A 13,027-nucleotide genomic window follows, 5' to 3' on the forward strand; every position below is an offset into this window, starting at 1 on the left:
CTTCACACAACAGGCAAATCCATCCCATACTTGGTCTTTTTACCCACATGCAACCTATATCCTTATTCTTCATAGCAGTGTGAACGGTCCAATTTTTATCTTTTCACCCCCAGAAAAAATCTGATTTGTGCCATTCCCATATGTGGTACTAAATTGAAAATGTATCGTATTTTTCTAAGCAACTGCAGTCTGAACTGTCATGTCACATTTACTGTCCTGGTTCTCTCTACACGTCCACATAGACTTCTCTACAGCAGTGGTTGTCACGGCTCCACTGCCAATTTTGATAACTTTTTTTGTACCTTTCTTCATCTTGTTATGATGTGGTGTTAATCTTGTCAGGTCCCATTGTTCAACAACTTCATAATTACATGTAGATGCCAGTATCCACTATAGCATTTATTCTATTTTTTAAACAAAAGTTTAATAAACACTTACAATAACGATCACATCCATACTGCGCTGCTGTGTGACGTCTACTTTCTCCTTCTATTATCTGCACATGCGTGCAACAGCTGTAACCTAGAATACAGTGCTGATTTATTCAGAGATTTGTTAGCCAACAATAAAGATAATATTATATACAGCTACCAGGGCACATAAGGGGATGCAATGGTACAAAAGTGAGACAATAAGTTCAAGGTGATCCACCAACGGATCCCAAGGGACCACCTGGTATTTGTTGTAATTTCGACAGTTATATGAGATTAGGCAACTTTTTTGTAGCTATGGAGCAGAGAAATAAGTTTTCTGTGGTGGGTTTGTGTTTCAGGTTCATTGCAACTTTATGTTATACTGATGTGTTTCTGTAAATAAACTACATGGGGCAGTCCCCACTGGGCCTCATTTCAGAAAGAATGCCCAGTCTACCCTGAGTAGAAAGTAGCTACTCTTTGTAGTTCTACCTCTCTTTTTCATACTCAGCGTTTTCAGTTTCAGAACTGATTATGTCAAACAGGTAAACCCATCGACCCTGAGTTGAGTGCGAGTACAAGCAAGAAAGAAGGCTCGTCAATGGAACGCGGATAACGAGATTTACCATGGCAACGGCAGGAAAAAGGAAGCCCATTTCCAGCGAGTGGAATTAGAAATGTTTAATTAATGACAGCATATGGAGAATATCAAGACATAGGCCGTTTCTCAATATGCGTACTTGAGCGTTCTCGTGTACTCGTGACATGTCATCAGCCTCAACCCCCGCACTGTTCCAATTGCAGACAACACCAGACTGAGAACGGACCAAATCCCCGGATGTTGTTCTCGACCCGCCCTCTTTATCGAGCCTGCATCAGAGCAGATTTGTGCGTTCTACAGACTGACTGCTTTCTCAGAATGCACCGCGGCCGCAGCTTGATTCTGGTTTTATAGCCACAATTCTGTACTTTTTAAAAATATTTTTTACGCTTTTTTAGATATTAAAAACATTATTGTTTTAAAAATGTTTTCAATAAAATATAGTGTAGTGTATATTTTGTATGTTAAAAAAACGCTAAAGAACTTAAATTATAATTTATTTAACACAAAATGTTACCTCTCACATTTAACAATGAATACATTGTTCATAATTTTTTTTAATTTTATGATCAATATAAGTAAAAATTTCTTATTAATAAAAGGAGGTAAAATTCAGGTCCAGACGAGCTGTGCGTGTGCTGATGTCACAAGTACACTTCTGTTCCAATACACAGAGATACGCTCTGCGTGCTCCCATTCTCCCCAAGTCCATACTTGGCCAAGAAAGGACTTGACTAGAACGCGAGTCCGTACTTGGCATATAGTCTCAGACAAAAACAAAGTAAGCAAACACAAACACAGTTCTTGCTACATAAAAAAGTCCATATCCTTGCATTTATCACTAAATGGTCTCTTTTTTCATCAAATTATTTTTCAAATATGTCATGGATTACTATTTTTACCATCTAGCTCAAAATGCAGTTGAAAACTAGCAAATAAATTATGAAATAAAACGTTCTTTTTTTTTCTGTCTACCAACAGGTAGGAAAACAATCTTTAAACTCTGACTAATTGAATGTTATTTTGATAAAATAGTTTTTTGTCATTGTGTTTGTTTCAACCTTTCTGCACTCAGGTTGTTCTTTGGCAAGGCAAAGCAAATTTATTTGTATACCACATTTCAGTACAAGCACAACACAAAGTGATTTACATGATTAAAACAGTGTTGTGTCTTCAGAAGCAGTGTGCGGGGCATGTGTGTTTCTCTCCCTCATGCAGGGTGTGACAGGTGCTGCCAGCTGACAGGTGCAACTTGTCAAGAGCCAATCAAGACGTGGATAAAGAGGAGTGGTTCCTGACAACAAGCACCAGTTGGTTAACTTGCATAGAGTGGTTAACAGGCCTCCTTGTGCACACCTTGAAGAACCTTGATTCCTCTGTTACTCACTACTCCCTGTCTTCTCCTCATAGATTCTAAGCCCTGGCTCTTCTGGACTTCCCCTGCTGTTGACTACTGGTTCCAATCCACACCTCCAGGTCGTCATTGGCTTTCTCCGTGGTTTCCTGTGATCGCAATCCCTGAGAATACCTTACCTTCACCATCCTGTCCACCCTCCAACGTTCTACTGCAAGGAAGAACATTACCAACTACACTACTACCACCAACCTCTGCTTTGAGACACACTTAGCCCCTGCTCTGATTACAGGATCTTCACCCCTTGGCACACTTTCCAATAAATCTGTTGAACCTGTGTCTGTGACTAGCTGGTTATGAGTCTCTGGCAACCATGACACATAGGAAAATAAAAACAGAATAAAAGCGAGTTGGAATAAAATGTGAAAACATTGAAACAAAATAAAACATGGGAACAATAAGACTAAAAGAAAATGTTAATGATTTTAAAAATATTTGGACTACAAACATAAACAAATGATGTCAGTTAACAGTTTAACACTATAACAGTCAAAGACAATCCTAAACAAATGTGTTTTTATTCTTGATTTAGAATAACTTTTACAGTTTTCTGGAAGTTTGCTCCAGATGAGTGGAGCATAGGAACAGATTGCTGCTTCTTTAATAATAATAATAATAATATATTTATTTCCCCTGAAGAACAATGAGTTAATTTGTTAAAAATCATAAATATGGGAAGTATTGAATATGATTCATGTATGTGCACATTTAACTGTAGTTTTGATTTGAGAAAGTAAAATCTGTTTATAATTTCATAAAACATGGTAAGTGAAAATTGTTTAATTCTATGTAAACATATTAAAATGTATTTGAAATGAATACTGTCCAATAAACAAGTCTTCCTTTTTTCTGAGGAGTCACTTTTGAAATGTGGAGACTGCATTTATTTTAAAACTTAGATAAGGAAATCTATATAGCCCCATACCCTGCTCTACATATTTGACCATTCATGTTGTTTTGCAAATTTTGTTCAGATGACATGTACATGTATGTCACCTATTTTGTTAGGCTCTGGGTCAGTTATGCACCTTCCCCAAATCAAAACCCCATTTGAATGGAGTCCCACCAACAAGTTTAATTACAGCAGTCTATGGATAAATGATAGAAAATCTATTTAAATAGTTGGTTGTCGAAGTAGGCACAGATTGTCCGCTGGTTGATTGTGGATTGCCAATATGAAATGTCCTCTGCCAGACATATGACGTCTTTCTGTATATTAAAAAAAAAACACTCTTAATCTGCACAGGTTTAAAAACACCAAGGATAAAATTACCAGTTTTAATCAAATAATAACAATTTAAATGGAATTTGATGCCCATTTTCATTTTTAATCTGTATAATGTTCACGTCTTAAATTTATTTCAATTAGTTAAAGGAAAGAGAAGAAAAAAAATTAGATCCTGATTATTATATCTGTCTTCACTAAAACAATGTATGATAGCACATAAAGCTCGTCCTCTGGCTGCTGGAAAACAGACAGGGATCGAAGGTAATCGGCTTTGCAACTGGAAAGATCCGCTACCCGCCCCGTACTTTGACAGCAGCAGCCGTCGTCTGTTCTCAAACCAACACTGGGGATCATTTTACGTCTTCTTTGTCAGGCTTCAGCCTTCACAGAGAAGGCCTACTCTGCTGCGCAACATCCTTTTTCTAAGCCCCCGTTTGTAAGTAAAAAAAAAAGTTTGTAAAGATGAGCTGCACGATGCATAGCTGTTTGGTCGCCCTGGCCATCCTGTTTCTGTGGCGCGTTGAAGAAATGGCAGAAGCCTGCAGCTGCTCCCCTGCGCATCCTCAACAGGCTTTCTGCAACTCAGACGTCGGTAAGTTCATTTTCAGGCAATTCATAAACATACAACTTTTTTTATTTAGAGCCGCGTTTGTTTACGTTGCACGTACAATGTGTTTTGTTTGTGGAAAATCTATTTAGGTTGCTGTAAAAGTGTAGCAGGATAAGGTTTTTTCCTTCTCTCCATGTCCATCCCCCTTTCTCGTCCCCTCTAATCATCTGTTGATAGTCCCGAATCTTTTAGTTATTGTACTCAATTTTTTTTTTATTAAAATCATGTGCTTAAGATGATATAACGAAATAACACCAATCCCCAGACATGTTTTTGCCACAATGTTTTGTTGAGATTTCTCAGTATTTTCTTGTGATTTTATTTCCCATAAATCATCTGACAAGTCTGTTTCTTAGAAAAACACCACCATTATATTTTTCATTGGTCTATATACAAATGAGGAACTGGCAACATTTGAAGCTACCTTATTTGTTGTTCCCTTTTCTTTTTTTCCCCCCCAGAGGTGAAGTAAACATTTAGCCTTTTACAAAACCCTGCTTGTTGTTGCCTTTAAGAAATACCTTGGGCTAACAGGGACCAGCTTGTACTGCTATTTGAATTAGGGCTTGCTGAGCCCCCCCCCCCCTCCATACTCTGTACCAGTCTGAGTGTGTGGCATTTCTACAGAAGGGAGCTCATTTAGACATTTTCCTCAGCCATGGCATTCCTCCGCTGTGGAGATTGGAGAAACGCGTCTTTTCTGAAGAGTTTACAGCCAACAACCCCCCCTCTTTTTCCATTTTAGATCGGGCAGTTTCCTATCTGGGAAAAGGACACACATTTATTCACTCTGGCATTGGATGTGGGCCTGGATTTAACTGCATCAAGTTGCTTAACAATTGGTAGATGAGTAGGCATTGGCTCCTTGACATGGTTGCATCATTTCTGGTATGTTCCACAGAGTGTGAAATTGTTGTTTTGCCCATCCTGGATAAAGTTTACAGTAGGAAAACCCCCACATCTCTAATTACAGTTCCCAACCTACCTGTTGACTTTAACTGAAACCCTCCCCCCTTCTCCTTTCCTTCCTGAGCAGAACAAATCTGGTTTGGAGAATAACTGGATGCCTTAATGACTACAGTCATGTTCAATAATTTAAAGTAGATAAAAGGAACACATTAAAACTTTTTACATCATTGGCCTTGACCTGCAGTATAGACCTATCTTAAATCTGCTCTGGCTGCAGATAGTTTCCTGTAAAGTATTTATAGCCCTTGAACCTTTTCTCATTTTGCCATTTTTACAACCTTAATCTCAAATTTTGTTTTAATGGGATTTTATGTGACTCACAGGAAGTAGTAAAAATAATGGTGAATTGAAAGGTAAAGTATATTTAAAAATGGGTAACCTCCAGTAAAAGAGTAGTGGCTGTGTACATGTGTATTAAGCGCCTTTTACTCTGATAGCCAGAAATGAAGCCGATGAAGAAGCTAAGGGGTTCTAATGGTAATTCTGGAAGCGTTGTAGTGATTCATATTTCAGCTGTAAGAATTTGTGAACAGTATAACCTTAACCCATCAACTCCACAAATCTTGCCTGTAGAAAGAAGGCATTGTTGAAAGAAAGCGATAAGAATCCTTGTTGTGTCTGGGACACAACAAGGATGGCATTGAAGGAGCTCTGAGATCCAAAGGTTTCTAGGCCAACTTCAACTGCTTGCAAGGTGCATGGACAGAAACAAAAGTCTGCTTTGCAGACTCCAGCAACACTTCTAAGTACTGATGCCAACTCTTCGGCTGGCAAATATCATCATGCATTGTTTAGCAAAACTATCTAAAACTAACTAAATAATCTATCGTGATTTTAAACTTGTACAAAACAGTTTGAGCAGTCTTGCTTCAAAGCAAAACAGCTCCAAACACATTTGAAGTGTAGCAAAAGGTAATATTTGTAATTTCTTTAATAAGCAGCAAGAATCTTTATTGTGATTATGTTACCATAATTAATTTTTGGTGAGACATTGACATAACATGAAAGTTATACAAAGACCAAAGAAATATAAACTGTGATAAACTTCAATACACTACATATCAACTGTTATTATCACCGAAAGTATAACGACATGTGCAGGCCTCCAATTGAATATCTTAAAAAAATCTGTTTTAGTTTGTTCACCCAGTATGTGCAAAAAACAACAACAACTTTGCAGTGTCATTAGTCTTTCTTAGAAACACAAATGCCTAAACCCTTTGTTTTCTCAGAAAAAATTTATTTTATATTGTAGCTCATTGTGGAATCTTCCAAGTGTGTTATAACTTGCCACTTCTCTTTTTCTAAACAAACTCACTTTCTATGTAAATATCAGAGGACTCCACCTTATATTTGTCCAAAGCTTGCTGAGGCATCAGTGTTGAACATTTTTTCTCTTCTATTCCCGCTGACTAAACTATATCTGCCATCTCTTTTTCTTTTTCATTGCAAGGTGAGCTTTTAATTTGATTAAGAAAAACGAAATAAAGGTTTATTATTATGAAATCACACAATGAATGACATTCAAACATTATAATTTATCTTTCAGTCCAACCCAGTGTTTCTTAACTTGCCACTTCTTTTTGTTTTGTTTTTTTCTCTCCTAGTCCTTATATGCCACACCCAGCTGTCCCTTATTTTTATGTTTTCTATGTAAACCTCTGTGGACTCCACCACAGAGGTCTTTGTCAAAAAGCTTTACTTGTGCATTATGCATAAGAACTGATCACAGTGATTGTACAATGTTGAAAAACATTTATTCACATTTTTTGGAACTTAAAAACATTGTCCTGCATGACAAAATACATCAAACAGATAAAAATTAAGAAATTATTTAAAATCAATTTTCCAGAAAATCAATTTTCTGTGCTTTTTTGTCTCTCTTGTTGTGTCTCTGTTCTGTCTTCTCTAACCCCCAGTCGGTCGAGGCAGATGATCGTTCATACTGAGCCCGGTTCTGCCGGAGGTTTTCCTTCCCGTTAATGGGGAGTTTTTCTTCCCACTGTCGCTTCATGCTTGCTCAGTATGAGGGATTGCAGCAAAGCCATGTACAATGCAGACGACTCTCCCTGTGGCTCTACGCTTCTCCAGGAGTGAATGCTGCTTGTCGGGACTTTGATGCAATCAACTGGTTTCCTTATATAGGACATTTTTGACCAATCTGTATAATCTGACCCAATCTGTATAATATGATTGAACTTGATTTTGTAAAGTGCCTTGAGATGACATGTTTCATGATTTGGCGCTATATAAATAAAATTGAATTGAATTGAATTGAATTAATGTTTGTGTATTAATCATAACTCAGTGCCTCTAAAAAAATTAACCAACTGAATCAATGCCAAATTGAGCTATCCTTATTTTTACTGATAGTGCCTCGGCCGTGTGCTCTACACACATACACACGCACCAGCGTTGTCTGTTGTTGACGTAAAACATTCTTATTTTTATTTTTCTGTAAGGTACTTTTGCTGGACCAAGGTGTGTGTACTTATTGAGCTGCTGTGTTGAAGCCCTATGGTCCTTCAAGCACCCCCCCCCCCCCCCCCCCCCCCCACACACACACACACACACACACACTTTGCCAGTGAGAGCCTGCTTTTGCCCTGCTCTCCCCCGGCCAACAAAAACAAAAAAATAAAAACAACATCGAGGGGAGAGTTGAAATCCCTTTGGTAACCCCCTGGCAACCCCTCCCGTTTGCCAAATTAAACTCGCCCTGTTCAAAGAACATTAATCCATTAATAGCCCTACTGTCGTCATTTGGGTTCGCTGTATTGATCAGTAATTTTGAGTTTGAGTGGAAGCCTACTTAGAATGGATGTTTAATTGGACATGTGATGTGACGTATGAGGTTTTTTTTAGGATATGAAATGCATGTGATAAGGTATTAATATCTATAACATACAATAGGTTGTGTATGTTTGTCTAAGTGTTGTCTAAATGTTGTGTACGGCTGTCTTAAGTGTTGTTTAGGGGTATTCTGTGTAAATGTTTAATCTATGTTGTAAAGGTGGTTTACTGATAGTTGTCTGATTTTTGTTTGTACTATCACAGTATGTTTTTAAAATAATGGTAAGCATTATTAACGTAATGTGGTGCAGCCGACAAATCTGCGGCAACTGTGTGATGCCATCATGTCAATATGGACCAAACTCCCTGAGGAATGCTTCCAGCACCTTGTTGAATCTATGCCACGAAGAATTGAGGCAGTTCTGAAGGCAAAAGGGGGTCCAACCCGTTACTAGCATGGGGTACCTAATAAAGTGGCCGGTGAGTGTACACTCCTTGGGTGTGCCACTCCCTACACAACCTGAAAAAAAAACAAGGAACTGCTGGAGACTAAGGCAGGAGTTGTTACAATAATCGTTTACTATACCTAAACAGAAAGTCCATACTCAATCAAAAGCAGGAAGTGACATTCGATGTGACTTCATGATGCCACTCTGCGTTGCTATTTTAGTCATGAAAAGACAAACCAGTTCTTGGCAGGTTTTTTGTAAGTTTGTTGATACCAAATGGAAACCAGCTTTAGTCTATGTCTTTTTGCAAGTGGAAAAACCACCTACATTGACTTTCTATACATAAAGCCCTTTGAATTGCCACGTTGCTGGAATTTGCTATGCAAATAAACCTGCCTTGCCTCTCAACTCTCATTTCAGAGTTTATTCCTCAATTTTATGAAACCATTTATGTTTTATTTAAATTTATCTTTAGATGTTTTGGGCGTGAAAAATAAATTCTTGCTTAACGCATTTATTATCCTCATCATGTGGGTTAGAAGAAATTTAATAAGGCTGTTGGTAGCAGTTTAGTACATAACAAGTTTAAGACAAGTTCGAACAGGAAACAGGAAGAATACGCAAAAGAGGCAGTGCACTGCCACGGGATGAACGTATTTACATATATGTTTATGAAACAAAAAAGGACATGTGGAGGCCTGCAGCAAAAGTTTTACAGTTGTTTAGGAACATTAGAAGAAATTGTCCATAGAATTTAAACATTTATGTCTATGACCCCACCTTCCATGGTTTTTGTCTTTTTGTTGTTGTTTTTTTCATTTGTTTTTTAAGAGAAACTTGTGTGATCTAAAGACAAGGTGACATTGACAGCTCCTGATGACTTTGTATTTATTGGCATTTTCTTCTCCCATCTTATACATGGTACAGGTGCTAGTCATATAATTAGAATATCATGAAAAAGTAGATTATTTTCGATAATTCCATTCAAAAAAATCAAACTTGTCTATTATATTCATTCTTTCCACACAGACTGATACATTTCAAGTGTTTATTTAATGTAATTTTGATGATCATAAAAGCATTTAATGATAACCCAAATTCAGTATCTCAGTAAAAGGATTTCTGGCCAACTGAAAACTATGAACATGAAAAATATGATGTATAGATGAAGCGGAATCCTCACCTTACGTTTTATGTTATTTTGTTGTTTTGAAATTACATCCAACAACAACACAGTGTGGCATTGTCTAAATTTAAACCAGTCAAACACAATACAATAAACAACTTGAATAACTGTACTGGTTCTACTCCAGTAGGAACTAACCACGGCAGGAACCCAGCATGCATTGCGCAGGTGAAGACAGGGCAACTTCAATGGGTAAAAAGGAAAACAAAGGCTATACAATTTTTGACGTAAATGAGATAGTAAGTATCACAAACAGCAATTTTTAAGTTAACAGGATTTTTTTTAAGTTAATAGGAAAATTACAACCCTTCTCTGGGCTGCCACCTTATCGTGTGGGAGGGTTTGGAGTGTCCCAATGACCCTAAGAGCTATGCTGTTAGGGGCTTCATGCCCTTAGTAGGGTCACCCAAGGCAGACAGGTCCTAGCTGAGGGACCAGACAAAGAGACAGACAGTCCATAGACCCCTTATGACGAGTTACAAGAATGGACAAAACGTTCCCTTTGCCACACATGGCTCTGGCTCTGAAACCAGTCTCCATGAGAGGGGCTGGCTATTCTTCCACTCTGGAGTTGCCCCTGGTGGGAGGCACCGAGCAGGAGTGGGCATACTTGTTTCCTCTCATTTTAGTGTCTGTACGTTGAGGATTACGAGAACGAGAGGGTGGCCTCCCTCCACATAGGTGTGGGGGGGAAGGGTTCTGACTGTTCTGCTGTTTGTGCTTATGCGCCAAACAGCAGGTCAGATTATCCGCCCTTTTTGGACTCCAACGAGGGGGTACTGCAGAACGCCCCTCCTTGGGACTCCCTTGTTCTGCTAGCAGACTTCAACGCTCACTTGGGCAAAGACAGTGAGACCTGGAGGGGCATGGTTGGGAGGAACGGCCCACCTGATCTGATCTCAAGTGGTGTGTTATTGTTGGACTTCTGTGCTTATCATGTCACTTTAAAGACCTCAACAGCTACAGAAGGAGAAGCTGGAGCAGTCAGGAGTGAACCACCACCTGTCGCAATGGATATCAGATTGCCTCACATGTCAACCGCAGTAAGTACGGGCTGTGTTTCTGAAAGGCTGATATGCTGCACAGGAGCACTGCAGGGAACTCTGCTGGCCACTGGGTTGCCTACAAAGGTTCTATCTCTTCACAGATGAGGACGAGTCAGAGTACAAACACTGTAAACTGATAGAGTCTGTATACTGGTGCCAACAGAACCACCTCATGCTAAATGCAGGAGAAACACAGGAGCTGGTGATGGACTTTCACAGGTGCAGGATGATGAATGATCCAATGAACCTAAAAACTAATAAATAATCAAACACCTTAGGATTGTGACACTTGGAGTGTAAGTGAGTCTCCATCCAACTAGGCTTAATATTAACTTCTAGCGTGAATTCTTAGCTCCTGTTCCTTGACCTTTCAAGAAGTTAATAGTAAGAAGAGGAAAGAAAGGAGCTTCTGACTTGGGTGCCGAAATCGTACAGTCCAACGTCATTGACGGAAACATACATGTGAGTAAAATCCGTGCCTAAAGCTTTCCGAAAATTAACTAAATATGCACGCTTTCTTCTTTTCTGACATTTTTGATGATTAACGTGAGGGGGCTGTGCTGATATATCCCAAAGTATCCCAAAGGATTGTGGGATACCTTAAGGCTTCTTTAAGAGACCTCGCAGAGTTCCTAAACAAAACTAGCTGTGGGAGGGAGAATTTAGGCTTATTTTCCTTCCTCTTTTCTTACTGACTGCAAACAACAATCAAATAACACTTTTCATAGCAACCACTGATGAACTTCTGCTTTGGTCAGTAAGTCTTTACTCTATAACGGTATTGAGATTGACCCTGATTCTTGATCAGATCAAGAACCTGCTGTTTTTCTTATGGATACAATTGCTTTCATTCAAACACCTACAGTTGCTTGGATTCTGGTGCTTACACATCAAATATCAAATAATACTGTGTGTTTGTCAGTGATGATATCAAGGTGTTGGTTGTTTCTACCTCTAAATACTTTATCAGTTTGTGTTGCTGGTCTTTTTGTATATCTCTTTACGGGTGTAGAAACAGACTCCGAGTATGTTATCTTGTTCTCTCCTTTTCCCCTCTTGTATTTTCACTTTTACTCCCTTTTAGCATGTTGTCACATCTTTTTTTCGTCTTTTTTCTCTTCTACCTTCCGTTTTTTGTGTCAATGGAACATGAAATAGACTTTTTTATATATAAATCAAGGGGACCACTATCGCAAAGGCAGTAACACTGGGCTCTCTTTGGCATTAAGACAGCAATTCGTAAGGATACACTGCAACTACTGTTGTACAGGGAGTAAATTACAAATGTCTAGCTCCAATCTTGAAATAAGACTTGTTTCTCATTACGTGTTTTACCACCACACCTGAATGGTGAATAAGCAAGGCAGTGAAAAGACTGACCATATTTCCTTTCTGCCGTAGCCCAGTCGAGACTCAATACACCCAAAACAGGATTCAACATAGTAAATTACATTCTGGGTCTTGTGATGTTGCTATAGTTTGCAATTTGATAGTATAATTGAACTATGAATGCCAGACAACTAATTGTTTTTTAAAGTTTTTTTTTTTTTGATACATGCATTTCTGAAACAGTACCAACAATCAAATCACTATATAGGAAACCCCTGAGGCAGGCCACAGTACTCTTCTTACAGTTTTCTTTTGAATCATTCATTATCTACAGAAGCTGTATTGTTGCATCATGCTTAAAATGTTTTATTAACTTTTTTCAGTTTTCTCCCTCGTGATCCAATATCTTGTTTAGTGTTGTTATTTAAAGTATTCAGAAGGTTCATGATAATGCCGGTTGTAGCGGTTCAACATGACTGATCCAGACAAGTCCCAACAGGAAACAGAAATAACGCATGAGAATAGTTTCCATAGCGTGCCATACAGATAGAGGAGTGGTAGCTCTGAAAGCATTATTGAAACAAAATAACATTGTTGTTTGTTTTTTACTTTGTGAAGAATTTCTTTTACTTTTTGGAGCATCTTTTTATTGTCTTACTAACAGTGTCTTTAATTTTCTCAGACTGCCTGATGTTGAAGGAATCTCTCAAATATTGTCTATGGAGCACTTTTTATATGGCAAAAAAAGAAAATAAACTGAGGAAACTCAGTTGTGTAAATTATGAAACAATGGAGATAAATATGGAAAAATAAGTCAAATTAAACAAGCTACAAGCCACAATAAACATACAAAGATCAAGATATTGATTATGAATTCTAAAATAACAAATAATATTGGGAATAAAATAATAGGAATTGCCAAACAAATATTTTTATTGAAATAATATTGTAAAATATAGTTAAATTGTATAATACTTGCTAGAATTGGC

General features: G+C 38.1%; 1 long non-coding RNA gene across 1 annotated transcript; it reads left to right on the plus strand.

The window, feature by feature from the left end:
- Nucleotides 1-2,005: 2,005 nt before the first annotated feature.
- Nucleotides 2,006-2,705, plus strand: LOC118566494. Its single transcript, XR_004933074.1, has 2 exons — nucleotides 2,006-2,346; nucleotides 2,425-2,705. It is a non-coding gene; the product is annotated as an uncharacterized LOC118566494 (long non-coding RNA).
- The last annotated feature ends 10,322 nt before the right edge of the window (nucleotides 2,706-13,027 follow it).

This window comes from Fundulus heteroclitus, chromosome 16 (assembly GCF_011125445.2).
Source record: "Fundulus heteroclitus isolate FHET01 chromosome 16, MU-UCD_Fhet_4.1, whole genome shotgun sequence".
In the NCBI taxonomy this organism is placed as follows: Eukaryota; Metazoa; Chordata; class Actinopteri; order Cyprinodontiformes; family Fundulidae; genus Fundulus; species Fundulus heteroclitus.